General features: G+C 43.7%; 1 protein-coding gene and 1 long non-coding RNA gene across 4 annotated transcripts in view; both read right to left on the bottom strand.

Annotated features, from left to right (window-relative positions):
- The window catches only part of PYY (peptide YY), a 33,190-nt gene extending 17,859 nt beyond the window's left edge, over positions 1-15,331 (bottom strand). Inside the window, exons 1-2 of one of the 3 annotated variants that reach the window (XM_060203411.1) lie at positions 15,191-15,314; positions 13,626-13,729 (exon numbers count right to left, since the gene is read on the bottom strand). The gene's annotated coding sequence lies outside the window, so the exon portion shown is untranslated. Of the gene's footprint in view, positions 1-13,625; positions 13,730-15,190 lie in introns of all 3 variants that reach the window. The other 2 variants (XM_007531857.3, XM_060203410.1) reach the window with 2 other exon arrangements.
- Positions 15,332-19,603: 4,272 nt separating this feature from the next.
- The window catches only part of LOC132541908 (uncharacterized), a 32,099-nt gene continuing 28,985 nt past the window's right edge, over positions 19,604-22,717 (bottom strand). Inside the window, exons 3-4 of the long non-coding RNA XR_009553020.1 lie at positions 20,649-20,846; positions 19,604-20,092 (exon numbers count right to left, since the gene is read on the bottom strand). This is a non-coding gene — a long non-coding RNA (uncharacterized LOC132541908). The remainder of the gene's footprint in view (positions 20,093-20,648; positions 20,847-22,717) is intronic.

Genomic DNA, 22,717 nt, shown 5'->3' with positions numbered 1-22,717 from the left:
TCCTCTCTCCATTTCTCTCTGTTCTATCCAACAACAATGACATCAATAACAACTACAACAATAAAACAACAAGGGCAACAAAAGGGAATGAATAAATACAAAAAAATTAAAAATAGTTACAGAAATTAGGAAAGCTTTTGAAAGTAATATCATCAGAAATGGGGAAACAACAAATGAGAATCTGAAAGAAAACACTAATTATTTCAAGGTAATCAGAGAGCTGAAAGCTGAAATAGCTGAACAAATGAGTACAATATCAGAACAGGGTAACAAAATAGTTGAGCTATGGAAAACAATGGAGGGGAGAGAGAATAGAATAAATGAGGCAAAAAAACAGAATTAGCAAGATCAAAAACAAATTAGAGAAAACTAAGAAGCAAAATATCTCAAAAAACAGTATAATAAATATTGAAAACAACAATAGAGGCATATGGAATGACTTCAAAAGAAGTAATATATACATTATTGGCTTACCAGAGGAAGAAAGGGTGGGGAAGAAAGCATTATTAAGGACATAATAGCTGAGAACTTCTGTAGTCTAGACAACATAAAGGACATCAAGAAGCCCAGAGGAACCCAAACAAAATTAACCCAGACTTAAAGACAGAAGACACATCATATTTAGAATGAAAAGGAATAAGGATAAAGAAAGGATCCTGTGGTCCGGGAGGTGGCGCAGTGATGGGGCTTTGGACTCTTGGGCATGGGGTCCTGAGTTTGATCCCCGGCAGCACATGTGCCAGAGTGATGTCTGGTTCTTTCTCTCTCCTCCTATCTTCTCATGAATAAATAAATAAAATCTTTTAAAAAAAAAAGGATCCTGAAGGCTACAAGAGAAAAACAAAGACTCACCTATAGAGGAAAAACCCATAAGATTAGCAGATTTTTCCACACAAATACTAAAGGCCAGAAGAGAACGGTAAGATATCTATCAAGGGATTCAGGCAGTAGCACAGCAGGTTAAGGGCATGTGGCACCAAGCTCAAGGACTGGCTTAAGGATCCTGGTTTGAGCCCCCTGCTCCCCACCTTCAGGGGAGTCACTTCACAAGTGGTGAAGCAGGTCTGCAGGTGTCTATCTTTCTCTCCCCCTCTCTGTCTTCCCTTCCTCTCTCCATTTCTCTCTGTCCTTTCCAATGACGACATCAATAACAACAACAATAATAACTACAACAATAAAACAACAAGGGCAACAAAAGGGAATAAATACATAAATAAATAAATATTTTTTTAAAAAAAGATATCTATCGAGTGTTCAATGAGAAAAGCTTTCAACCAAGACTACTGTATCCTGCTAGACTGTCATTCAGACTAGATGGAGGCATAAAGACCTTCTCTGACAAGCAACAGTTGAAGGAATCAACTATCACCAAGCCTGCCCTGAAAGAAGTTCTGAAAGTTCTCCTATAAACAATCACATCACCATAAACGTGCTACATATCAGAATACTCTAAAAGTCTAGAATAATGGCATTAAAATATCTTCAATAAATAATATCAATAAATGTCAATGGCCTGAATTCACCTATTAAGTGGCACAGAGTAGGAAGACGGATAAGAAAACACAACCCAACAATATGTTGTCTGCAAGAATCACACCTAACTCAACAAGACAAACACAGCCAAAGTGAAAGAATGGAAAACTATCACACAAGCTTATGGACCACAAAAAAGGGCAGGAGCAACTATTCTCATATCTGAAAAGATAGACCTTAAAATAAATAAAACGGGGCCTAGTGCAGTGGGTAGCAGCCAGTTAAGCTTGAAGTGCAAGGACTGGCATAAGGATCCTATTTTGAGCCCCCAACTACCCACCTGCAGGGGCGTCGCTTCACAAGCAGTAAAGCAGGTCTGTAGGTGTCTATCTTTCTCTCCCCTTCTCTATCTTTCCCTCCTCTCCAGTTTCTCTGTCCTATCCAACATCAGTACAGCAGTAACAACAATAATAATAACATCAATTATAATAACAAGGGCAACAAAAGGGGGGGAAATGGCCTCCAGGAACGGTGGATTCGTAGTGTAAGCACTGAGCCCCAGTGATAACACTGAAGGAAAATAATAGTAATGATGATAAATAAAATAAAAAACATAAGTATGGACATTACTTAATACTCAGAGGATCAGTCAGTCAAGAGGACTTAGTGATTATTAACATCTATGTACCCAATGAATGGCTATCTAAATACATCAAACATATACTGAAAGAGCAACTGCAACACAGTAATAGTAGACTTATATACTGAAAATTATAGGTCACTACTCAAGGAAATTGAAAAGGACACAAAGAAGTGGAAAGATATTCCATGTTCATGGGTTGGAAGAATTAACATCATTAAAATGAATGTACTACCCAGAGCCTTATACAAATTTAATGCCATCCCCATCAAGATCCCAAGCACATTTTTTCAGGAGAATAGAACAAATACTACAAATGTTTATCTGGAACCAGAAATGACCTAGAATTGCCAAAACAATCTTGAGAAGAAAGAACAGAAATGGAAGCATCACACTCCCAGATCTCATCTAAACCTCAAGGGCATCTTTGATGAAACAAACCCAATTGCAAGGAAGACTAAAGCAGAAACAAGCAAATGGGACTATATCAAATTGAAAAGCTTCTGCACAGCCAAAGAAACTATCACACAAACAAAGAGACCCCTCACAGAATGGGAGAAGATCTTCACATGCCATACATCAGACAAGAGACTAATCACAAAAGTATACAAAGAGCTTAGCAAACCTAGCACCAAAAAAGCAAATGACCCCATCCATAAATGGGCAGAGGATATGAACAGAACATTCACTCCAGAGGAGATCCAAAAGGCTAACAAACATATGAAAAACTGCTCCAGGTCGCTGATTATCAGAGAAATGCAAATAAAGACAACACTGAGATACCACCTCACTACTGTAAGAATGGCATACATCAAAAAGGACAGCAGCAACAAATGCTGGAGAGGCTGTGGGGACAGAGGAACCCATTTGCACTGCTGGTGGGAATGTAAATTGGTCCAGCCTCTGTGGAGAGCAGTCTGAAGAACTCTCACAAGGCTAGACATGGACCTTCCATATGACCCAGTAATTCCTCTCCTGGGGATATACCCCAAGGACTCCATAACACCCAAACAAAAAGATGTATGTACTCCTATGTTCATAGCAGCACAATTCATAACAGCTAAAACCTGGAAGCAACCCAGGTACCCAACAACAGATGAGTGGCTGAGAAAGCTATGGTATATATACACAATGGAATACTATGCAGGGTAAGGTGTTGTTTTCGCCGGGCTTTTGCTGGGCTGGCTTTGTGGGCAGGAGACAGAGATGACCAAAGACTCATGGCTGAGCTGAGAACACAATTTAATCTTTATTCACGAGCAGGGAAGAGATTCAACAAACTAATCTAATCTAATTACAACCCAATTCTTTCCTGCATCTCTCTCCTCTGGCAGCAGAGTTGGGAACCAAGGGAGAATACATACGTTAGGGGGCGGGGAGAAGGAAGAAGTACAAACCAGTGAGGACTAAACCAAAATCTCCTGGAGGCAGGGGGAGCAAGACCAAACCAATGTAACAGAATGACCATGTAAATAGACCACAATGTCAAGCAATGTAACACAAGGGATCCCAGAAGCAGAACTAGAAGCATACCAACAATTCCCCCTTTTCTTTTTAACTAATTGACCATAGTATCAGGAGTGTGGGGTGAACAGAAGCCTATATCATACAGGCATTTTCAAAAAAAAAAAAAACTTGCACAAGACATGGGGGAACAAGTAAGAGAGCAACAAGAACCAGTGTGATGCCAAGGGAAGGCCTGAGGGTGGCGTTTCTTGCCTCTGTGGGCAAGGCTCACCAAGCTAAAGGACATTTCCTGCCTCTGTGGGCATCTCTTGCCTCTGGGGGCGCTTCATGCCTCAACAGGTGTATCCTGCCTCTGTGGGCATTACCTAGCAAGGAGGGGGGGTTACCTATAGAGTCCCAAGGCAGTTGGCTGCAGTCAGTCTTTGAGAAACCCAGCAGCATAAAGGGAAGCTGCTGTAGAGTTGTGTAAAGTGTCCAAGAGGTGTACCAGTGAGTCCGATAGAAGTGCCAGTCCAAAGTAGACGACCACAGAAGAAATGCCAGGGGGTGAAATGTTGCATGAGGAAGGTCAGCCCCTGGAATTCCACTTTTCTGTAGAGAACTTGACAGCTTCAATTCACTTACTTGTGAAACAAAACTTATAGCAGGTTAGAAGTTTACCACAATTGATAACTCCATTATAATTGGAAGTCCTTTCTAGTATGATTTTAAGGTTGTTTAAACAGTTTAAACTCAATAAAATGTGGAAAGGTAAACAGAAGAACCATGGTTAAAAGCCTCAGGCATGAGAATCATTAGCATAACCATTGTGCAATCTATCCTTCGCCTGGGCTGGTTATATCTCTAATTGAGAAGGTATTTGAGAGCTTTACATATCAATAACATCTTTTTTTACCTTTTGTTACACCTGTATAAGATGGAGCCACACCCTAGGTGTGCGCAGGTTTTTTAGACCAAATTTAGTTAAAATATATTGATTTTTAACTAATTTTTACCTCAGACTTTAAATGTAAGTTAATTTTACCTTTATGAGAATTATGTTGAAAACCTTTTTCATTTAACTTTGCCTGGTAAAAATGTAGCCTTAAAGTTACATTTCTAACCTTAAAGTTAATGTTTACCAAACTTCAAACACACACATAAACATGGTCTTCAATACACAAGGAGAAAAACTTTTATTACAAAGACATGTCATTTTAAACACGAATTTAGATCTGTCTGTCTTAGTTGTTCAGGGGGTGAGTTGTCTGGAGGTGGCCTCTTGCCCAACTTCACCTCCAGGAATTGCAGGGGTGCGATCACTGCACGGATGTCTGCGTATTCTAGCTCCTCTGCCATCAGAGCCAAGCTGGGGATCTCGGCCAGGGGGCCCAGTCCCGGCAGGGAGCCAGCAGTCTCCGGGTGGTCCGAGATCTTCCCAGACATCATAGCAGGAGGCCGGGTGGGCCAGCCGTGCAGAAGGTGCGGGCTGAGGTGCCCCGGGGTGGGGGCCAGGATGGACTGCAGCCCTGCCTGCCTTGCCCACCTTGCCAGCTGCCCTGCTCCCAGTGGCAGAGCAGCACAGAGGAAGCCCGTGCCCAATGCCCCACACCTTGCTGCAGTGAGCAGGCTCCTGTGGGCAGGCGGTAGGTGGAAACCAGAGTGTGGCCCATAACGAAATGTTCCAGAGACAAGAAACTGTCTCATGAAGAAAGAGTAGAGCCTTTTGAAAACCTCTTCATAAGTAGAAAGGCAGGCCATGGCAGCTTTACTTATCTGATCTCCTTTGGTCTGCTGCACATGTGTGGAGCCAAGATTCTTGTCCCTGTTCGGGCGCCATTTTGTTGTTTTCACTGGTCTGGCTTCGCAGACGGGGGACAGAGTCGACCAGGGACTCATGGCTGAGCTGAGAACACAATTTAATCTTTATTCACGAGCAGGGAAGAGGTTCTACAAACTATTCTAATCTAATTACAACCCAATTCTTTCCTGCATCTCTCTCCTCTGGTGGCAGAGTCAGGAACCAAGGGAGAATACATACGTTAGGGGGCGGGAAGAAGGAAGAAGCACGAACCAGAGAGGACTAAACCAAAATCTCCTGGAGGCAGGGGGAGCGAGACCAAACCAATGTAACAGAATGACCATGTAAACAGACCACAACATCAAGCAATGTAACAGAAGGGGTCCCAGAAGCAGAACTAGAAGCATACCAACAGTAGGGCCCACTTTCCCATACGCTTCTCCCAATTCTTATGAAATAATATTGCATCCGCTGATCGCAACCTAATCAATGCAATGAGTGCCACCCCAGCATGCTTCACTTCAGACTGTGTCCAGAGACTTCAAGTGTGGAATGACAACCCTTCAGCTTCATCACTCGGGTGAGACCTTTCCTTTCATAGTATTCTCTAATTCCATTCCAGGTGGTTCACTTCCTAACAAAGTCCCAAAACCTAGATATAGACCAGGTTCCAGGAGATAGAGCATATGTTCACATGTATCCTTAAACTAGGGCAAATATATACCTGAAAGCAGTAGTACACTAGAGTTTGCAGTGAGTACCCCCCAACACTTCATCTCCACTATCCCAACCTTTGGGTCCATGATTCTTCAACAGTTTGTTTGGCTTTGTATGTTAACTCTCTTTTCAGCCACCAGGTTCCACCTGCCATCAGGATACCGTCCAGGCTTTCCTGGACTGAAGACCCCACCAATGTGTCCTGAAGCTCCGCTTCCCCAGAGACTCACCCTACTAGGGAAAGAGAGAGGCAGACTGGGAGTATGGATCGACCAGTCAACGCCCATGTTCAGTGGGGAAGCAATTACAGAAGCCAGACCTTCTACCTTCTGCAACCCACAATGACCCTGGGTCCATGCTCCCAGAGGGATAGAGAATGGGAAAGCTATTGGGGAGGGGATGGGATATGGAGATTGGGTGGTGGCAATTGTGTGGAGTTGTATCCCCCATCCTATGATTTTGTTAATGTCTCCTTTTTAAATAAATAAATAAATAAATAAATAAATAAATAAATAAAAAGAATTGAGAGCTCAGTAAAACATTAACCCTCAATAAAGAAATTTAAAATAAAATTGAGAGCCCAGAAGTAAGACCCCACACCTATAGACATCTAATCTTTGACAAAGGTGCCCAGACTATCAAATGGAAAAAGGAGAGTCTCTTCAACAAATTATGTTGAAAAAATGAGTTGAAACATGTAGAAGAATGAAACTGAACCACTATATTTCACCAAACACAAAAGTAAATTCCAATTGGATCTAAGTATCAAATACTTAGAGGAAAATATTGGTAGAACTCTCTTCCATATAAATTTTATAGGCATTTTCAATGACTGAATCCTATTATGAAGAAGACTAAATCAAAAATAAATCAATGAGACTACATCAAATTAAAAAGCTTCTGAACTGTAAAAGAAACCACCACCCAAACAAAGAACTCCCACAGAGTGAGAGAAGACCTTTACATGCCATACATTAGACAAGAGGCTAATAACCAAGATATATAAAGAGCTCACCATATTTAGCAACAAGAAAACAAATGACCCCATCCAAAAATGAGGAGAGGACATGGACAGAATATTCACCACAGAAGAGATCCAAAAGGCCGAGAAACACATGAAAAAATGTTCCAAGTCTTTGATTGTCAGAGAAATGCAAATAAAGACAACAATCAGATACCACTTCACTCCTGTGAGAGTGTCATAGATCAGAAAAGGTAGCAGCAACAAACGCTGGAGAGGTTGTGGGGTCAAAGGAACACTCCTACTCTGCTGGTGGGAATGTAATTTTGTCCAACCCCTGTGGAGAGCACTCTGGAGAACTCTCAGAAGGCTAGAAATGGACCTACCCTATGATCTTGCAATTCTTCTCTGGGGATATATCCTAAGGAACCCAACACATCCATTCAAAAAGATCTGTGCATACTTATTTTATAGCAGCACAATTTGTAATAGCCAAAATCTGGAAGCAACCCAGGTGTTCAACAACCGATGAGTGACTGAGCAAGTTGTGGTCTATATGCACAATGGAATACTACTCAGATATTAAAAATGGTGATTTCACCATTTTCAGCCCATCTTTGGCAAACGCTAGAAGAAGAAGAAGCCCATCTTTGATGGAGCTTCAAGAAATCATGTTAAGTGAGATAAGTCAGAAACAGAGGGATTAATATGGGATGATCTCACTCATAGAAAGAAGTTGAAAACAAGACTAGAAAGGAAAACACTAAACAGAACTTGGACTGGAGTTGGTGTATTGCACCAAAGTAAAAGACTATGGCTTGGGGGAAGGGTTCAGGTCCTGGAAAATAATGACAGAGGTGGCCCTAGTAGGGGTTGTATTGTTATGTAGAAAACTGTGAAATGTCATGCATGTACAAACTATTGTATTTTACTGTGACTGTAAACTATTAAGCCCCCAATAAAGAAATTTTGAAAAAGAGAAAGCAACTGGAACTCTTGTTTATTGATAGGAGAGATCCAAAATGAGACAGTAAGTCTGGAAACATTGGGGCACTCTCTTCTAAAGTTAAACATGTGGATGTGGAAAGATATCATAACAATTATGCAGAGACTCTCATGCCTGAAGCTACAGAATTTGAAGTTCAATCCCCTAGACCCCCACAAGCCAGAGTATGCAATGCTCTGGTATAATTAATGAATTAATATAATAGGGGCTGAATGCTAACACACCTACTTGAATGCACTCATGAACAAGGATTTGGGTTTAAGCTCCCAGTCCCCACCTTCAGGGGGAAGAGGCTTCAGGAGTAGTGAAAGTGATGCAGATGTGTGTGTGTGTGTGTGTGTGTGTGTGTGTGTGTGTGTGTGTGTGTGTCTTCCTATCTCCCTTCTCTACCTTCTCAATTTCTCTCTATCCTATCTAAATAAATAAATTATAAAGTCAAACACAAGGTTGCTCGCAGCCCAGAAATCCCAGTCTGGGGTATTTACCCCAACAGGAATGAATACATAAATTCTATAAGAACCTTTACATGAATATTTCTACATGCTGTATTCATAACTGCCTCAAACAGGAAGCCACTCCAGTGCCATGCCATGAGTGGCTGAATAAACAAACTATGGCACACCGGATATTGGGATATTTACTACACTGCAATTAAAAAGAATGAGCTATTGATACACAGAGCAAAGTGGATTAATCTCAAAGGTGTTGGGCTGAGTGATTGTGTCAATTTCTAAAGGTTACATCCATTTATATGACATTCGCAAAAGATAAAACTGTAGTGGCTGATGTATGGTAGCCAAAGATTAGAGCATAGAGAAGAACCTTTGGCAAAAGTGACTCTTCTGAATTCTGACTCTGGTTGCACTGACAGAAATCTATACACATGTCAAAATGCAGAATGGTACCTCAATAAAATAAAGTCCATTTACTACATATTAATTTTTTAATCAAAAGGTTATTATCTCAGATGGGGGAGATAGCATAATGGTTATGCAAAAGACTTCCATGCCTGAGACACCAAGTTCAATCCCCTGCACCACCATAAGACAGAGCTAAGATCTGATTAAAAAAAAAAAAATTGCCTCAGGGTAGGGAGATAGCTCACTTAGGAGAGTGCACATGTTGCCATACACAAAAACTAGGGTTCGAAACCCTGGCCACCATGTGAAAACAACATCACACTAGGGATAAGAGCCATAATCAATAGAGGGGTGCTGTAGTATCTCTTCTATATGTTTCTTTCTCACCCACTATCTAGGGAGAAAAAAAAAGAACCTGAAGGGAGATGTGGAATTGCACAGGTGCAAGCCTCAGAGAACCCCTGGAGGCAAAAAGAAAAACAAAAATCACAATCTCTAAACTGCTTAATACAATGCCTGTTGACTAGTAAGCTTTCCAAAGATGTCTGTTACTTAAAAATAAATTTTTCACTTGTCCAACCCAAAGCACACTACCTGCATAAGAGACCTATGAGCTATAGAAGATAATGCAGGGAGTCAGGCGGTAGCACAGTGGGTTAAGCACACATGGCGCAAAGCGCAAGTACCGGCATAAGGATCCTGGTTCGAGCCTCCAGCTCCCCACCTGCAGGAGAGCCACTTCATAGGCAGTGAAGTAGGTCTGCAGGTGTCTATCTTTCTCTCCCCCTCTCTGTCTTCCCCTCCTCTCTCCATTTCTCTCTGTCCTATCCAACAACAACAACAATAACAATAAATACAACAACAAGGGCAACAAAAATGGGAAAAAGTGGCCTCCAGGAGCAGTGGATTCATACTGCAGGCACTAAGCCCCAACGATAACCCTGGAGGCAAAAAAAAAAATTAATTCAATTGGCCAGGGGAAATAGCATAATTATATATATAAAAAACCTCCCAAGTTTAATCCCCAGCACCATTTAAAATACATATATATTTTAAATATAATATTTACTTAGGTATTGCCACCAGGACTATCATTGGGGCTTTGTGCTGGCAATATAAATCCACTACTTCTGGTGGCCATTTTTCCTTTCCTTTTTATTTTATTTTATAGGACAGTGAGTGAAAGGAAATCTCCAAAAATTTCAGCCTCAGAATATGTGCTTATAATATGTACATTTGTAAGAATGTCTCAACACAGAACAGAATGATGGAGAATAAAAGGTTGAGAATGTGTAGGGGAAAAAAAAGAATGTGTAGAAAGACTGAATATTTGCAGAAACTTTGAAACAGAGCAGGTGGTTGTATAAAAGTAGAAGGTCAAAGTAAATGGACACAGAAATTTGAGACAATGAAGGTCAGACGGAACTTTTACTGAGAAGGCCCCAACTCAGAGAAAAGAGCCAAGAAAGTAAGGTGTTTGATATAGAAAAAGCAAATGTGGGGCGGGGGGGTGGGTCAAGTGATGGCACACCTGGCTGAATGCACATGTTACAATGTGCAAGGATCCAGGCTTAAGCCCCATGGTCCCCACCTGCAGGGCGAAAGCTTCACACTTGCAGAGTGGTGAAGCAGGTATCTCTCTGTCTCTGTCTCTCTCCCTATCACCCTCTTCCCTCTCAATTTCTGGCTTTGTCTATCCAATAAAGATAATAAAAAAGAAAAGAAAAAAGCAAATGTGCCCGCCTGTATCTATAGTAACCAAGGTTACTACCATATTTTGTCTCTAATTGCTTGTCACATCAGCTTCTGTAACCCTGGCTAGCTTCTGCCCTCTTAAAATGTACCACCCACCAGTGGCATATCTTATGCTAAAGCTAAACTTTCCCAGACACAGCTATGCAGGAAAGAGAATAGTAACTAAGGCAACCAGACCCTGAGCAATGGGTACAAATCCCACCCCCTTAACCTTGCAGCCTCTGCTTCTGCAACGATGCTTTATTCTTGCAAGCCTACACCTCCTATATAAGCTTGTTCTGCTCCTTTATTTGAGGCTGGAGTTCTCAGAGAAAAATATACTCTTGGTCCACATGTAATAAACTTCCTTTCTCTCTTCACCCACCTCGGCTCCAGCAGAGTTCCTTAACAAGAGAAATTGAAAGGGGTGGCAGGGAGAAAGCTAGACATCTGCATCCCTGCTTCACCGATTATGAAGCACCCCCTTTACAGGGGAACAGGGATGGAATTCTCAAGACTGCTCTGCACAGGGGTTGGACCAATTTATGTTCCCCCCAGCAGTGTAAAAGGGTTTCCGTACTCCCACAAATAACTTCTCCAACATTTGTTGTTACTGTTATTTCTGTTGTATGACATTCTCACAGGTGTGAAGTTGTATTTCATCATTGTCTTTATTTCCATTTAACTGATAATCAGTGGCTGAGCATTTTTCATATGTCTGTTGAAACTTAACATCTCTTCTTTGGACAGATTCATTTGTTTGTTTTTGTCTTTTGTTTGTTTTGTTGTTGCTGCTGCTGCTGAGTTTGGTGAGGAAATTGGTTTTGTTTGTTGTGGTTTTTTTTTTTTTAAGTAAGTGCCCTTTAATGGTCTCCAGTCCCAGGACACTAAATTTTAATAAACACATGGAGTGATTGACATTTTGCCTGTTAGTAAAGAATAATTGGGGGGGCAGGTGGTGAGGCACCAGAGTGAGCACGCACATTACTATGCACAAGGATCTTTGTTCAAATACCCCACTTTCCACCTGCACAGGGGAAGCTTCATGATCAGCGAAGCAGTGCTGCAGGTGTCTTTCTTCCTCTTCCTCTCCCCTCTCAATTTCTCTCTGTCCTATCAAATGAAGTAGAAGTGGGGGGGAGGAAAAATGGCCTCCAGGAGCAGCAGATTCATAGTGCCAGTACCAAGCCCCAGAGATAACTCTGGTGGTCTTAAAAAAAAAAAAAACATAAAGAATAATCAAATACAGTGAGTATGTGGTATTGAATAATCAAATGTAAAGAATAATCAAATGGCAGTGGGTATTCTAGTCCAACTGCAGAGGAAATGTTCCAAGAGAAGATACAAAGTGGAAACCACTCTCTACTACAACTCTCTTCTCTCTCCCTGCAGTCATTGACTGTCACACACACACACACACACACACACACACACACACACACACACACACACACACGGTATTTTTATTTGATCCCAGAACACTACAGATAAAGGAACTGCATGGTCTGGGAAGTGGTGCAGTGCATAAAGCATTAGATTCTCAAGCATGAGGTCCCAAGTTCACTCCCCAGCAGCGTATGTACCAGAGTGATGTCTGGTTCTTTCTCTCTCTCCTCCTAACTTTCTCATTAGTAAATAAATAAACAAAATATTTTTTAAAAAATTAAACAGTAGAAGTTGCTCTCTCTAGAGAAAATCCTCAACCCTTGATTCCTGCTTAACCTGCTTCTACACCCAAAAAGTATAGTTTTCAGTTTACACATCAGAAGGGCAGAGGCATGTGTCCACCTGTCCCCTAACTGTAAGGACCTCACACATGATGCCCTTGACATTGCTTTCATCCTAACCTCCAGCCCAGTGCAAGGCCCAGGGAAGAGCTTCAATAAATGCATGTTGAATGAAGACATGAGTGAGTTCCCATTTCACAGACAAAGATATGAGACACTAACATGTGGAACAGCTCATGGGAAGATAAGAGGTTAGCTGACCTTCCTATTTTTTTTTAACTAGTGATTTAAGTGTTTTTCCACAACTACAAGGCTTCATGGGGTATATTTTCACAAATACACATTGTCAATGAAAGTCACCACACCCTGCATGAAAATTCTGTGTGTGTGTGTCCCCCATACCACCACTCCCCCTTCTGTCATAATCACTACTGTTCTCACAAAGTCCAAGAGACAGTTTGTTTACCATTGTGTTTACAAGTTAATTTGTCTTACTCATCTGTAGTTCTCATATGATTAAAGTCGTTGTCCTTTACTTCTTTACTTATTTCACACAGTATAATCATGTCCAACTCCATCCATTTTGTTCTAAATGATACAATATGATCTGTTTTGATTGCAGAGTAGTGTTCCATCAACTACATATAATAATTTCTTCAGTCAATCATTTTTTTCTGGAGGGGGGAGTATTAGGATTGCTTCTGTATGTTAGCTGTTGTGAACAATGCAGCTATGAGCATAGGGGTACATTGTTCTTTCAAGTAACTGCATCCCAGATCACCTAATCTGAATGTGCTGGTATGGTTCCCTCGCCCCGAGCAAGGTGTGGGAGGGGATGAAGTGTATTCTTGGATCTTCTTGGTTGCCCTTGGGGCATCTATACCTATATCTCTGCTTTTATTTTAATTTTTTAAATTGTATTATTTTATTTATTTTTGATAGAGACAGAGAAATTAAGAAGGAAGATAGTGAGAGATAGGGGTGGGGGGAAATGGAGGTAGACAGCATAATGATTATGCAAAGGGACTCTCATGCCTGAGGCTCCAAAGTCCCAGGTTCAATCCCCCGGCACCACCATAAACCAGAGCTGATCAGTGCTGTGGCAGAAAAGAGAGAGAGAGAGATGCAACACTGCTTCACCTCTTATGAAGCATCCCCCCTGCAGATGGGGACTGGAGATTTGAACCCAGGTCTTTGTGCACTGTAATGTGTATACTCAACTAAGTGTACTGCTACAAGCCCCCAAATATCTATTCTTACCTTCTTGATTAGTCAGATGAAGTAGTTGGCACCTAATCATCCAGGATAAAATAATCACAGTCCCAAATCTCCTTTGCAGTTAGTTAAGTGTATATGACTAAGTTCTGGTCAAAGAATTGAAAATGGAGATATTACTTGTAATTTCAAGGAAAAGTCCTTAATGACACTTTGAGGCAACACAACTGTACTTTTTTTTCCTGTGTCTTTCTTCTTCCTGTCTGCTAGAGGAAGGTTTAAAGGCTCAAGTTCAAAGCAAACTAAACTGGGCCATGAGGCAAGGGACATATCTTGGGCAACAACAGTGAAAAACTTGAAGTGCCCTGGGTCTCTGAAGAGTTTCAGCCATGCCAACCCCTGCTGCCAATCTCTGAGCTTTCCACATAAATAGAGATGTGCATAAGGTGGAACCATTTGCATGTGGGAACCAGTGAATATCTCCCCAAGCATTTACTTGTGTGCCCATGTGGGTTCTGGATGCCCCACGAACCCAGGCCTTGATAGGAAGGTCACCTCGGACTCACAGACATGTAAACAGGGTCCCTGAGATGTAAAGCTCTTGTGCTGTGCACAACCACAATGCTAGTGCTTAACAACCTTGATTTCAGACAGGAGTCAGGAAAAAAGGAAAGAAAGAAAGAAAGAAAGAGTGGAAGGAAGGAAGGAAGGAAGGAAGGAAGGAAGAAAGAAAGAAAGAAAGAAAGAAAGAAAGAAAGAGAAAGAAAAAGAAAGTTTAGTCAAGGTTGTGGCAGCAGCAGAAGCACTGGGGGAGCAGAGGATGTGGGCATGGTTAGACCCACCTGTATGCACAGTTTTTCCTGGTCCTGAGATGTCTGTAAGGCTTAAGGCAAAAGCTAGGCTAGGCTGGATTCATGCTGATTGGGCCTCTAGGCCTGATGCCTATGGCCTGCTGTAATGGGCAGGCTTTGCTGTGGGGGCAGCCAGATGCTCTGTGCATCTCTGGTCAGTTTCTTCCTCAGAAAAACTTCACCAAGGCTCAGGTGGAGGAGGTCGGTTCCCTTGAGCAGCAAGCAGAGCAGCCTATATGGGGTTCTGAAGGTGGTGAGGAGTTTCCAACTTTGGCTCCTATCTAACTGCCCTGCCCACTACCCCCATCACACAGCCCTTTGTGGACACATGACCCTGGAGCTTCCTGCTTCTGGAACTCAGAATTTGAGTTCCTGCCCCAGGCAAGTCAGTCCCATGGGCCTGGCTGAAGGGGACACAGCAGGGTATGAGAGCTACACCCCAGTGTTCACAGGTACCAGTAAACACCCCTGAAGTGCCCCGGGAATACCCACTGCCTGAACTACAGACTCCCACAGAGCTGACTTTCAAGGGCTTCAGGACTGCTACGAGGGAGACATACTTACATTCCAACCGTGTGTGTGTGTGTGTGTGTGTGTGTGTGTGTGTGTGTGTGTGTGTGTGTGTGTGAGAGAGAGAGAGAGAGAGAGAGAGAGAGAGAGAGAGACACTTGCACCCCGACATGTGTATGTGTGCATGTGCACGGCCACATACACCTCCCTGGCGAGCCACCTCCACGGTGCACTCTCTTGCTGTTGTACCTTTGCTGCCGCCAGGCCTGGGCTTCCTCCGATCTCTGTCCCGAGGTGCGGCTGTTTGCGCAGCTAAGTGGCGTCTGTGTACCCAGCCGCTGCTTATCTCTGCAAACACTAGCAGCCCCGCGCAGCCCATTAGCGCGCAGCCCGCGGAGCCCTAGGCCTGCAGCGCCATCCGCCCGCGCTGATAAGGGAGCGAGGGGCCCGCCACTCCCGCTGTCGCCTCCCGGGGCGGATCCAGATAAATGACTTTAATTAGCCTGCAGGCCTGAGCAGAACAGACCCCCGCCCCTGGCTGCCCCTTTCTGCCCCAGCCAGTCCTTCTACCGTCTCAGGGCCAGACTGTAGCCATCGGTCCTGGCTACCCCATATCCACTTGTCTGTCCCGTCTTCGTGGAACGGTCTAGAAAGCCAGGGACTCATTTCTCTACCTGGGTTCCCAAAGGGTGGGAATGGTAGACTGAACACTGTGACTACCACCATTGTTAGTACTACGATAATAACAACAATAATCATAATGTCTAATTTGACCTGGCTTCATTAGAGCACCAGTCTGCCTGAGAAGCACTGTCTGTTACTGTTTGATTTCATTTTTCCAATATTCAAAAAGGGAGGCGCTGTGATCCCCCCACCCCAGCCCCTATCCACTTTACAGAGTTGGGGCTGCTTACTGAGAGGAATTAGCACCTGTGTTTTACCTAGTGCTGCCTAAACCCAGAGGCTGCACCCCCCGCTCCTAAGAGGACAGGGCCAGGTCAGCCTCATGGGTCTACTGAGGAAAACATGGGAAAACTGAGGCACAGAGGAAAGATACTTCCCAGACAGGCCTCTCCCCACCCTTCTGCCACCCATGCCCTCTCCTGCCACTTGGGTGTTAGGCACGGTCAGCTAGGAAGTTAATGAAATTGATTTTCTTCAGTCTAGACCCTGACCTGATCAGATCGTTAGATCTCGATTTTGCTCTTAATTAAATCCAGTTTGGATGCATGAGGTGACAATACAAGGTATGAGGTAAGATTATGTTTCTCTTTTCAACTTGTAGGGAAAAAAAAAAAAGAAATCTCTTAATCAAAGAGGTGCAAATTAAAACAAAGAGCCACTTTTTTTCATTGAAAAAAAAACACTCGCTTAAAGCACAAGGACCGGCATAAGGATCCCGGTTCGAACCCCGGCTCCCCACCTGCAGGGGAGTCGCTTCACAAGCAGTGAAGCAGATCTGCAGGTGTCTATCTTTCTCTCCCCCTCTCTGTCTTCCCCTCCTCTCGCCATTTCTCTCTGTCCTATCCAACAACGACAACAACAATAATAACTACAACAATAAAACAACAAGGGCAACAAAAGGGAATAAATAAATAAAATAAATATTTTAAAAAAAGAAAGAAAGAAAAAAAACACTCACTGACAACGAGCCTTTTTTTTTTTTTGCCTCCAGGATTATTCCTGGTGCTCAGTGCCTGCTCCACGAATCCACTGCTCCTGAAGATCATTTTTTCCCCTTTTGTTGCCCTTGTTGTTGTTTTATCATTGTTGTGGTTATTGTTATTGTTGTTGTTGGATAGGACAGAGAGAAATCGATAGGGGAGGGGAGACAGACACAGACACAGACACCTACAGACCTGCTTCACCGCCTGTGAAGCAACTCCCCTGCAGGTGGGGAGCCGGGGGCTTGAACCGGGAACCTTACCATTCCTTGCGCTTTGCGCCACGTGCGCTTAACCCACTGGGCCACCGCCCAACTCCCCCCTTTTTTTAAGCGGGCTAAATGCACGTGGCGCTTAGCCCTTTTGTTGCACTTGTTTAGTTATTGTCGTTGTTATTGTTGTTGTTATTGTTATCATTATTGTTGGATAGGACAGAGAGAAATGGAGAGAGGAGGGGAAGACAGATAGACACCTGCAGACCTGCTTCACCGCCTGTGAAGTGACTCCCCTGCAGGTGGGGAGCCGGGGGCTCGAAACAGAATCCTTATGCCGGTTCTAACCAGGTTCCTTATGCCGGTCCTTGGGCTTTGCCGCCTGAGCTTAACCCGCTGCGCTACTGCCCGGTCACCCTCCCCCCCTTTTTTTTAACGATTATGCTCAGTGCTGACCATGAGAGCCCTTTCACAAACACTAGAGCTGAGATGGTGAGGTGGTTTCTTGGATGGTTAGCTTAGAAAATGCACAGATAGGGGTTGGGCACAGCGGGTTAAGCGCACATGGTGCTAAGCGCAAGGACCGGCATAAAGATCCGGGTTCAAGCCGCTGGCTCCCCACCTGCAGGGGGATCACTTCATAAGCAGTGAAGCAGGTCTGCAGGTGTCTATCTTTCTCTCCCCCTCTCTGTCTTCCATTCTTCTCTCGATTTCTCTCTGTCCTATCCAATGACAGCAACAACAACAATAATAATAATAACCACAACAATGATAAAACAACAAGGGCAGCAAAAGGGGGAAAAATGGTCTCCAGGAGCAGTGGATTTGTGGTGCAGGCAACAAGCCCCGGGAATAACCCTGGAGGCAAAAAAAAAATACACTGTATATTTACAAATATATATATTAAACCAGAGCACTGATCAGCTCTGGCTTATGGTGGTGCAGGGGGATTGAATCTGGGACTTTGGAGCCTTAAGCATGAGAGCCTGTTTGCATAACTATTATGCTATCTATCTCTGACCCCTAAAATAAAAATATTTTATAATGAAAATTGAGATTTCTACCACCACCATATGCCAGAACTGAGCAGTGCTCTGGTCTCACTTTCATTAATAATAAATTAAGTCCCTGTTGTACACTGCATGGGGAGATGAGTAATTGTGCCCATTGTATCCTTGTGTCTACATCTGCACCATTAAACCCCCAATAAAATAAATAAATAAATAAATAAATAAATAAATAAATAAATAAATTATAAAAGAGAAGGAAGGAAGGAAGGATGGATGCTGGGGAGACAGCATAATGCGTATACAAAAGACTTTTTTTTTTTGGCTTCCAGGGTTATTGCTGGGGCTCAGAACCTGCACAGTGAATCCACCGCTCCTAGAGGCTGCATTTTCCCCTTTTCTTGCCCTTGTTGTTTATTGTTGTCATTGTTATTATCGTTTTGTTGTTGCTGTTGTTATTGTTGGATAGCATAGAGAGAAATGGAGAGAGGAGGGGAAGACAGAGTGGGGACAGAAAGATAGACACCTGCAGACCTGCTTTACTGTTTGTGAAGCGACCCCCCTGCAGGTGTGGAGCCGGAGGCTCAAACCAGGATCCTTATGCTGATTTTTGAGCTTCTCACCATGTGCACTTAACCTGCTGTACCACCGCCTGGGCCCCACAAAAGACTTTTTATGCATAAAGGTCTGAGGTCCCAGGTTCAGTCTCCAGCACCACCATAATCAGAGTTGAGCAGTGCTCTGGTCCCTCTCCTCTCTTTTCTCTCTCTCTCCCTCCCTCTCTCTCAATCTCTCTCTCTCTCTCTCCCTCTTTCTCTCTGCCTCCCTCCCTCTCTCCCTCCCTCTCTCTCCCTCCCTCCTTCCCTCTATCTTTCTATGTATCTCTCATTAAAAATAATTATTATTGGGAGTCGGGCTGTAGCGCAGCGGGTTAAGCGCAGGTGGTACAAAGCACAAGGACGGGCATAAGGATCCCGGTTTGAGCCCCGGCTCCCCACCTGCAGGGGAGTCGCTTCACAGGCGGTGAAGCAGGTCTGCAGGTGTCTATCTTTCTCTCCCCCTCTCTGTCTTCCCCTCCTCTCTCCATTTCTCTCCTATCCAACAACGACGACAACAACAATAATAACTACAACAATAAAACAACAAGGGCAACAAAAGGGAATAAATAAATAAAATAAAATATTTTTAAAAATTATTATTTTTTGTTTGTTATTAGATAAAAACAAAAAGAAAATGAGAAGGGAGGAGGAGGCAGAGACACCTGCAGCCCTGCTTCACCACTTCTAAAGCTTTCCCCCTGCAGGTAGGGACCAAGGGCTTGAACCCAGGTCCTTGTGTACCAGGTGCACAACTGCCTGGCTAAATAATAAGTAATTAGAAAAAAAGAAACTTAAAAATAACAAAAGAAGAAAGAATAAAAAAGTGTACAATCTGTAAGGCATTATTTCAACCACCTTTCTTTCTTTCTTTCTTTCTTTCTCTCTCTCTCTCTTTCTCGTCCTTAACACCATACTTAACTGCTCAGCTCTGACTTATGGTGGTACAGGGAATTGAAGCTGGGACTTTGGAGCTTCAGGCTTGAGAGACTTTTTGCATAACTATTATGCTATCTACCCTGCCCATCCACCATGATTTTAGCAGGCTATCCTAGGCCAAAGAAACACACTTTGAAGTTTGCCCGGAAGGAAGAGAACCACTTGCTCATATATATGTATTGGATAGAGACAGAGAGAAACTAAAATGAAAGGAAGGAGACAGAAAGGGGGAGGGGGGGGGACTTGAAGTATTGTTTCACCAGTTGTGGAGCTTCCCCCACCACCACTACCCAAGATGGAGATGGGGCTTGAACCCAGGTCCTTGCATATTGTGATGTGTGCTCAAACCAGTGCACTGCCACCTACCCACCCCCTACTTACTCTTGACTTCTTGAAAGCAGATTTCCACTTAATCATTCTGCAGAGACACTCGCCAGGACCATGGGTGTCCCCTGAAAACTCCAGCTACTGTCGTTCCCTTCTTTCCTGCCTTCTTTCTGTGAGACAGGGCCTACTCCTCCACCTTCCTTGTCCCTGAGCCCCTTGTCTCATCATGGGCCTTAACTTCTCCAACCACCACCTCTCTGTTCTGTTATCAGAACAGGAGTGAGGGCCCCAAGGAAAGAGCAGAAGCAGAAGGGTTGTAGTCTTGGAGGGCCCAGGTGACGGTGCATCTCAATGAGTGTACATGTTATCATGCACAAAGACCTGGCTTCAAGCCTCCAGTCCCCACCTACAGGAGGAAAACATCAAGAGAAATTAAGCAGTGCTGCAGGTGTCTCTCTCTCCCTTCATCTCTAACTTGCCCTCCCATCTCGATTTCTCTCTGTCCTATCAAATAAATGAAAGAAAAAGTTATAGTCTTGGAGAGGTGTGTGTGTGTGTGTGTGTGTGTGTGTGTGTGTAGCAGTGTCTAAGGACACAGGGAGGAGCAAAGACCTAGAATTTGCCGGGCTTAGGTAACAGTGTCCAGCTCTCTTCCAGTCCTGAAGACATATGCCCAACTGTATGTGCAAGAGGATGGCACTGGGGTGTCCATGGAGGAAGTCAGGTGCCCCCCGACTCTCTCTGTTGTTCACCCTAGGACTGAATCCCATGGTTTCCCTGCCCAAGCACTGTGAGTTCCTATGACCTTGCAACAAAAGGGAGAGGATTATCGAAGGCTAGAGCCCCGGACAAGCCTATACTGGAACACCAGCAATGCAACCCACTGCTTTTCAGCAAGCCATCATTCTCCTTGGAGTCTCCTTGTCTTTAAATGGAAAGAAGAGGGCCAGATTGTGGCTCACCTGGTTAACAGCATGTATTACCATGCACATGGACTGGGGTTCAAGTCCCTGGTCCCCACCTGCAGGAGGAAGGCTTCACAAGTGGTAAAATGGTGCTGCAGGTCTCTCTGTCTCTCTCTCCCTTTATATTGTCCCTCCCTCTCAATTTTTCTTTATCAAATCAAAGGATTCTCACAAGCTGATTGCAGGGACTACAGGCTATGGAGAAAAAAACACAGTTAGTAGTTATCCACCATTGGCCGAGGACAGAGGACCTGTGTGTCCTTGTCTTTCCATCCATGACTTCTTCACATATGCAGTCTCATGTCTGGCCACACTACAAACTTGACTTTGGATCCCAGATGTACACATGTATGCTACAGATTAGGCACTGCTGCATGTCTGACATTTAATTCGCATAACATTTCTTTTTCTTTCTTTTTTTTATTTTGTCCAGAGCACTGCTCAGCTCTGGCTTATGGAGGTGTAGGGGATTGAAACTGGGACCTTGAAGCCTCAGGCATAAGTCTTTTATCATAACCATTACAATAACTCACCAGCCCCCTTTTCTTTTTTACTTTAAAATGTTCTTCCAGATAGGAGAGACCAAGAGATAGGGAAAATTACCACAGCACCAGAGCTTACTCCAATGTGGTGGGGGTCAGACTTAAACCTAGGTCACACACATGGCAAAGCAGTGCCCTATCCAAACCATCCTATGCAGTCCTTTTAAAAAAATCTTGTTTTTAACTTTAGTTATTGTATACAGATAGAGAGAAATTGAGAGTGAAGGGAGAGACAGAGAAAGAGAGACACCTGCAGACTTGCTTCACCACTCATGAAGCCTCCCTCCTGTAGGTGGGGGGGAGGGGGTTGAACCTGGAACCTTACACATGGTACTGTGTGTGCTCAACCAGATGTGCCACCATTAACTTCATTCTAAGGAAACTGAGGCTTAGGGAGGTCAAACAATCTACCTCTAGGTAGTTGGGGAGGTGGTGCAGTGGATAAAGCATTGGACTTTCAAGCATGAAGTCCTGAGTTCAATTCCTGGCAGCACATGTACCAGAGTGATGTCTGGTGTTTTTTTTTCTCTCTCCTCCTATTTCATGAATGAATGAATGAATGAATAAATAAATAAATAAATAAATAAATAAATAAATAAATAAAATCTTTAACGATTTTAAAAAAACTATCTGGGAGTCAGACAGTAGCGCAGCGGGTTAAGTGCACGTGGTGCAAAGCGCAAGGATCGGCATAAGGATCGTGCGGTTCAAGCCCCCGGCTCCCCACCTGCAGGGGAGTCGCTTCATAGGCAGTGAAGCAGGTCTGCAGGTGTCTGTCTTTATCCCTCTTTGTCTTCCCCTCCTCTCTCCATTTCTCTCTGTCCTATCCAACAACAACGGCATTAATAACAACAATAACAATAATAATAATAACAAGAGCAACAAGGGCAACAAATGTGGGGGGGGGGGAATAGCCTCCAGGAGCAGTGGATTTGCAATGACCCTGAGGCAAAATAAATAAATAAATAAATAAACAAACAAACAACTATCTCCGTTTCCCCACAAGTAAGTGGCACTATTGGGGCTGAAGCTCAGGCTGTTTTGGAGCTGGCCTGAGCACTGTCCTTTGTCTCAGTCTATCTCATGAACTGGACCCTGTGTCCACCTCTCATCGTCCAGACAGAGGCAGATGGACGGCTGTGGTCCTGAAGTTCCGGCCCTATTAACTGATCTTTCCCACTAGGTGGCGCTCTTCCCTCCTCTTAGTAACTGCATCTGGAGCCTCCAGAGAAAAGCAGGCCTCCCAGAACCCCTGCTGCTCTCTCTTAATTACTTATCCTGCCTGTAATGAATGTCTATGAACCTCTGAGACAGGAAGTTTCCTTTGTCAGGATAGTTGCCTTCATAGTTCAATCCTGCTTCCCCTCCACCGTCCAGTCATGGGTCCAGCTCTAAATTCAGCTCCAGAGGGCATCTGTTGGTGGGAGAAGCCCTGAAGCTCAGCCTCCCTTTCCTAGTGGAAAGTAAATCAGAAAACCAAACCACTAGGTTTCAGATTCTCAGACGGAGGGATGATGCATACCC

Source organism: Erinaceus europaeus, chromosome 12, assembly GCF_950295315.1.
Source record: "Erinaceus europaeus chromosome 12, mEriEur2.1, whole genome shotgun sequence".
NCBI classification, from domain to species: Eukaryota; Metazoa; Chordata; class Mammalia; order Eulipotyphla; family Erinaceidae; genus Erinaceus; species Erinaceus europaeus.
The sequence above is the reverse complement of the archived record's forward strand: the minus strand, read 5'-3'. Positions and strand labels throughout refer to the sequence as shown.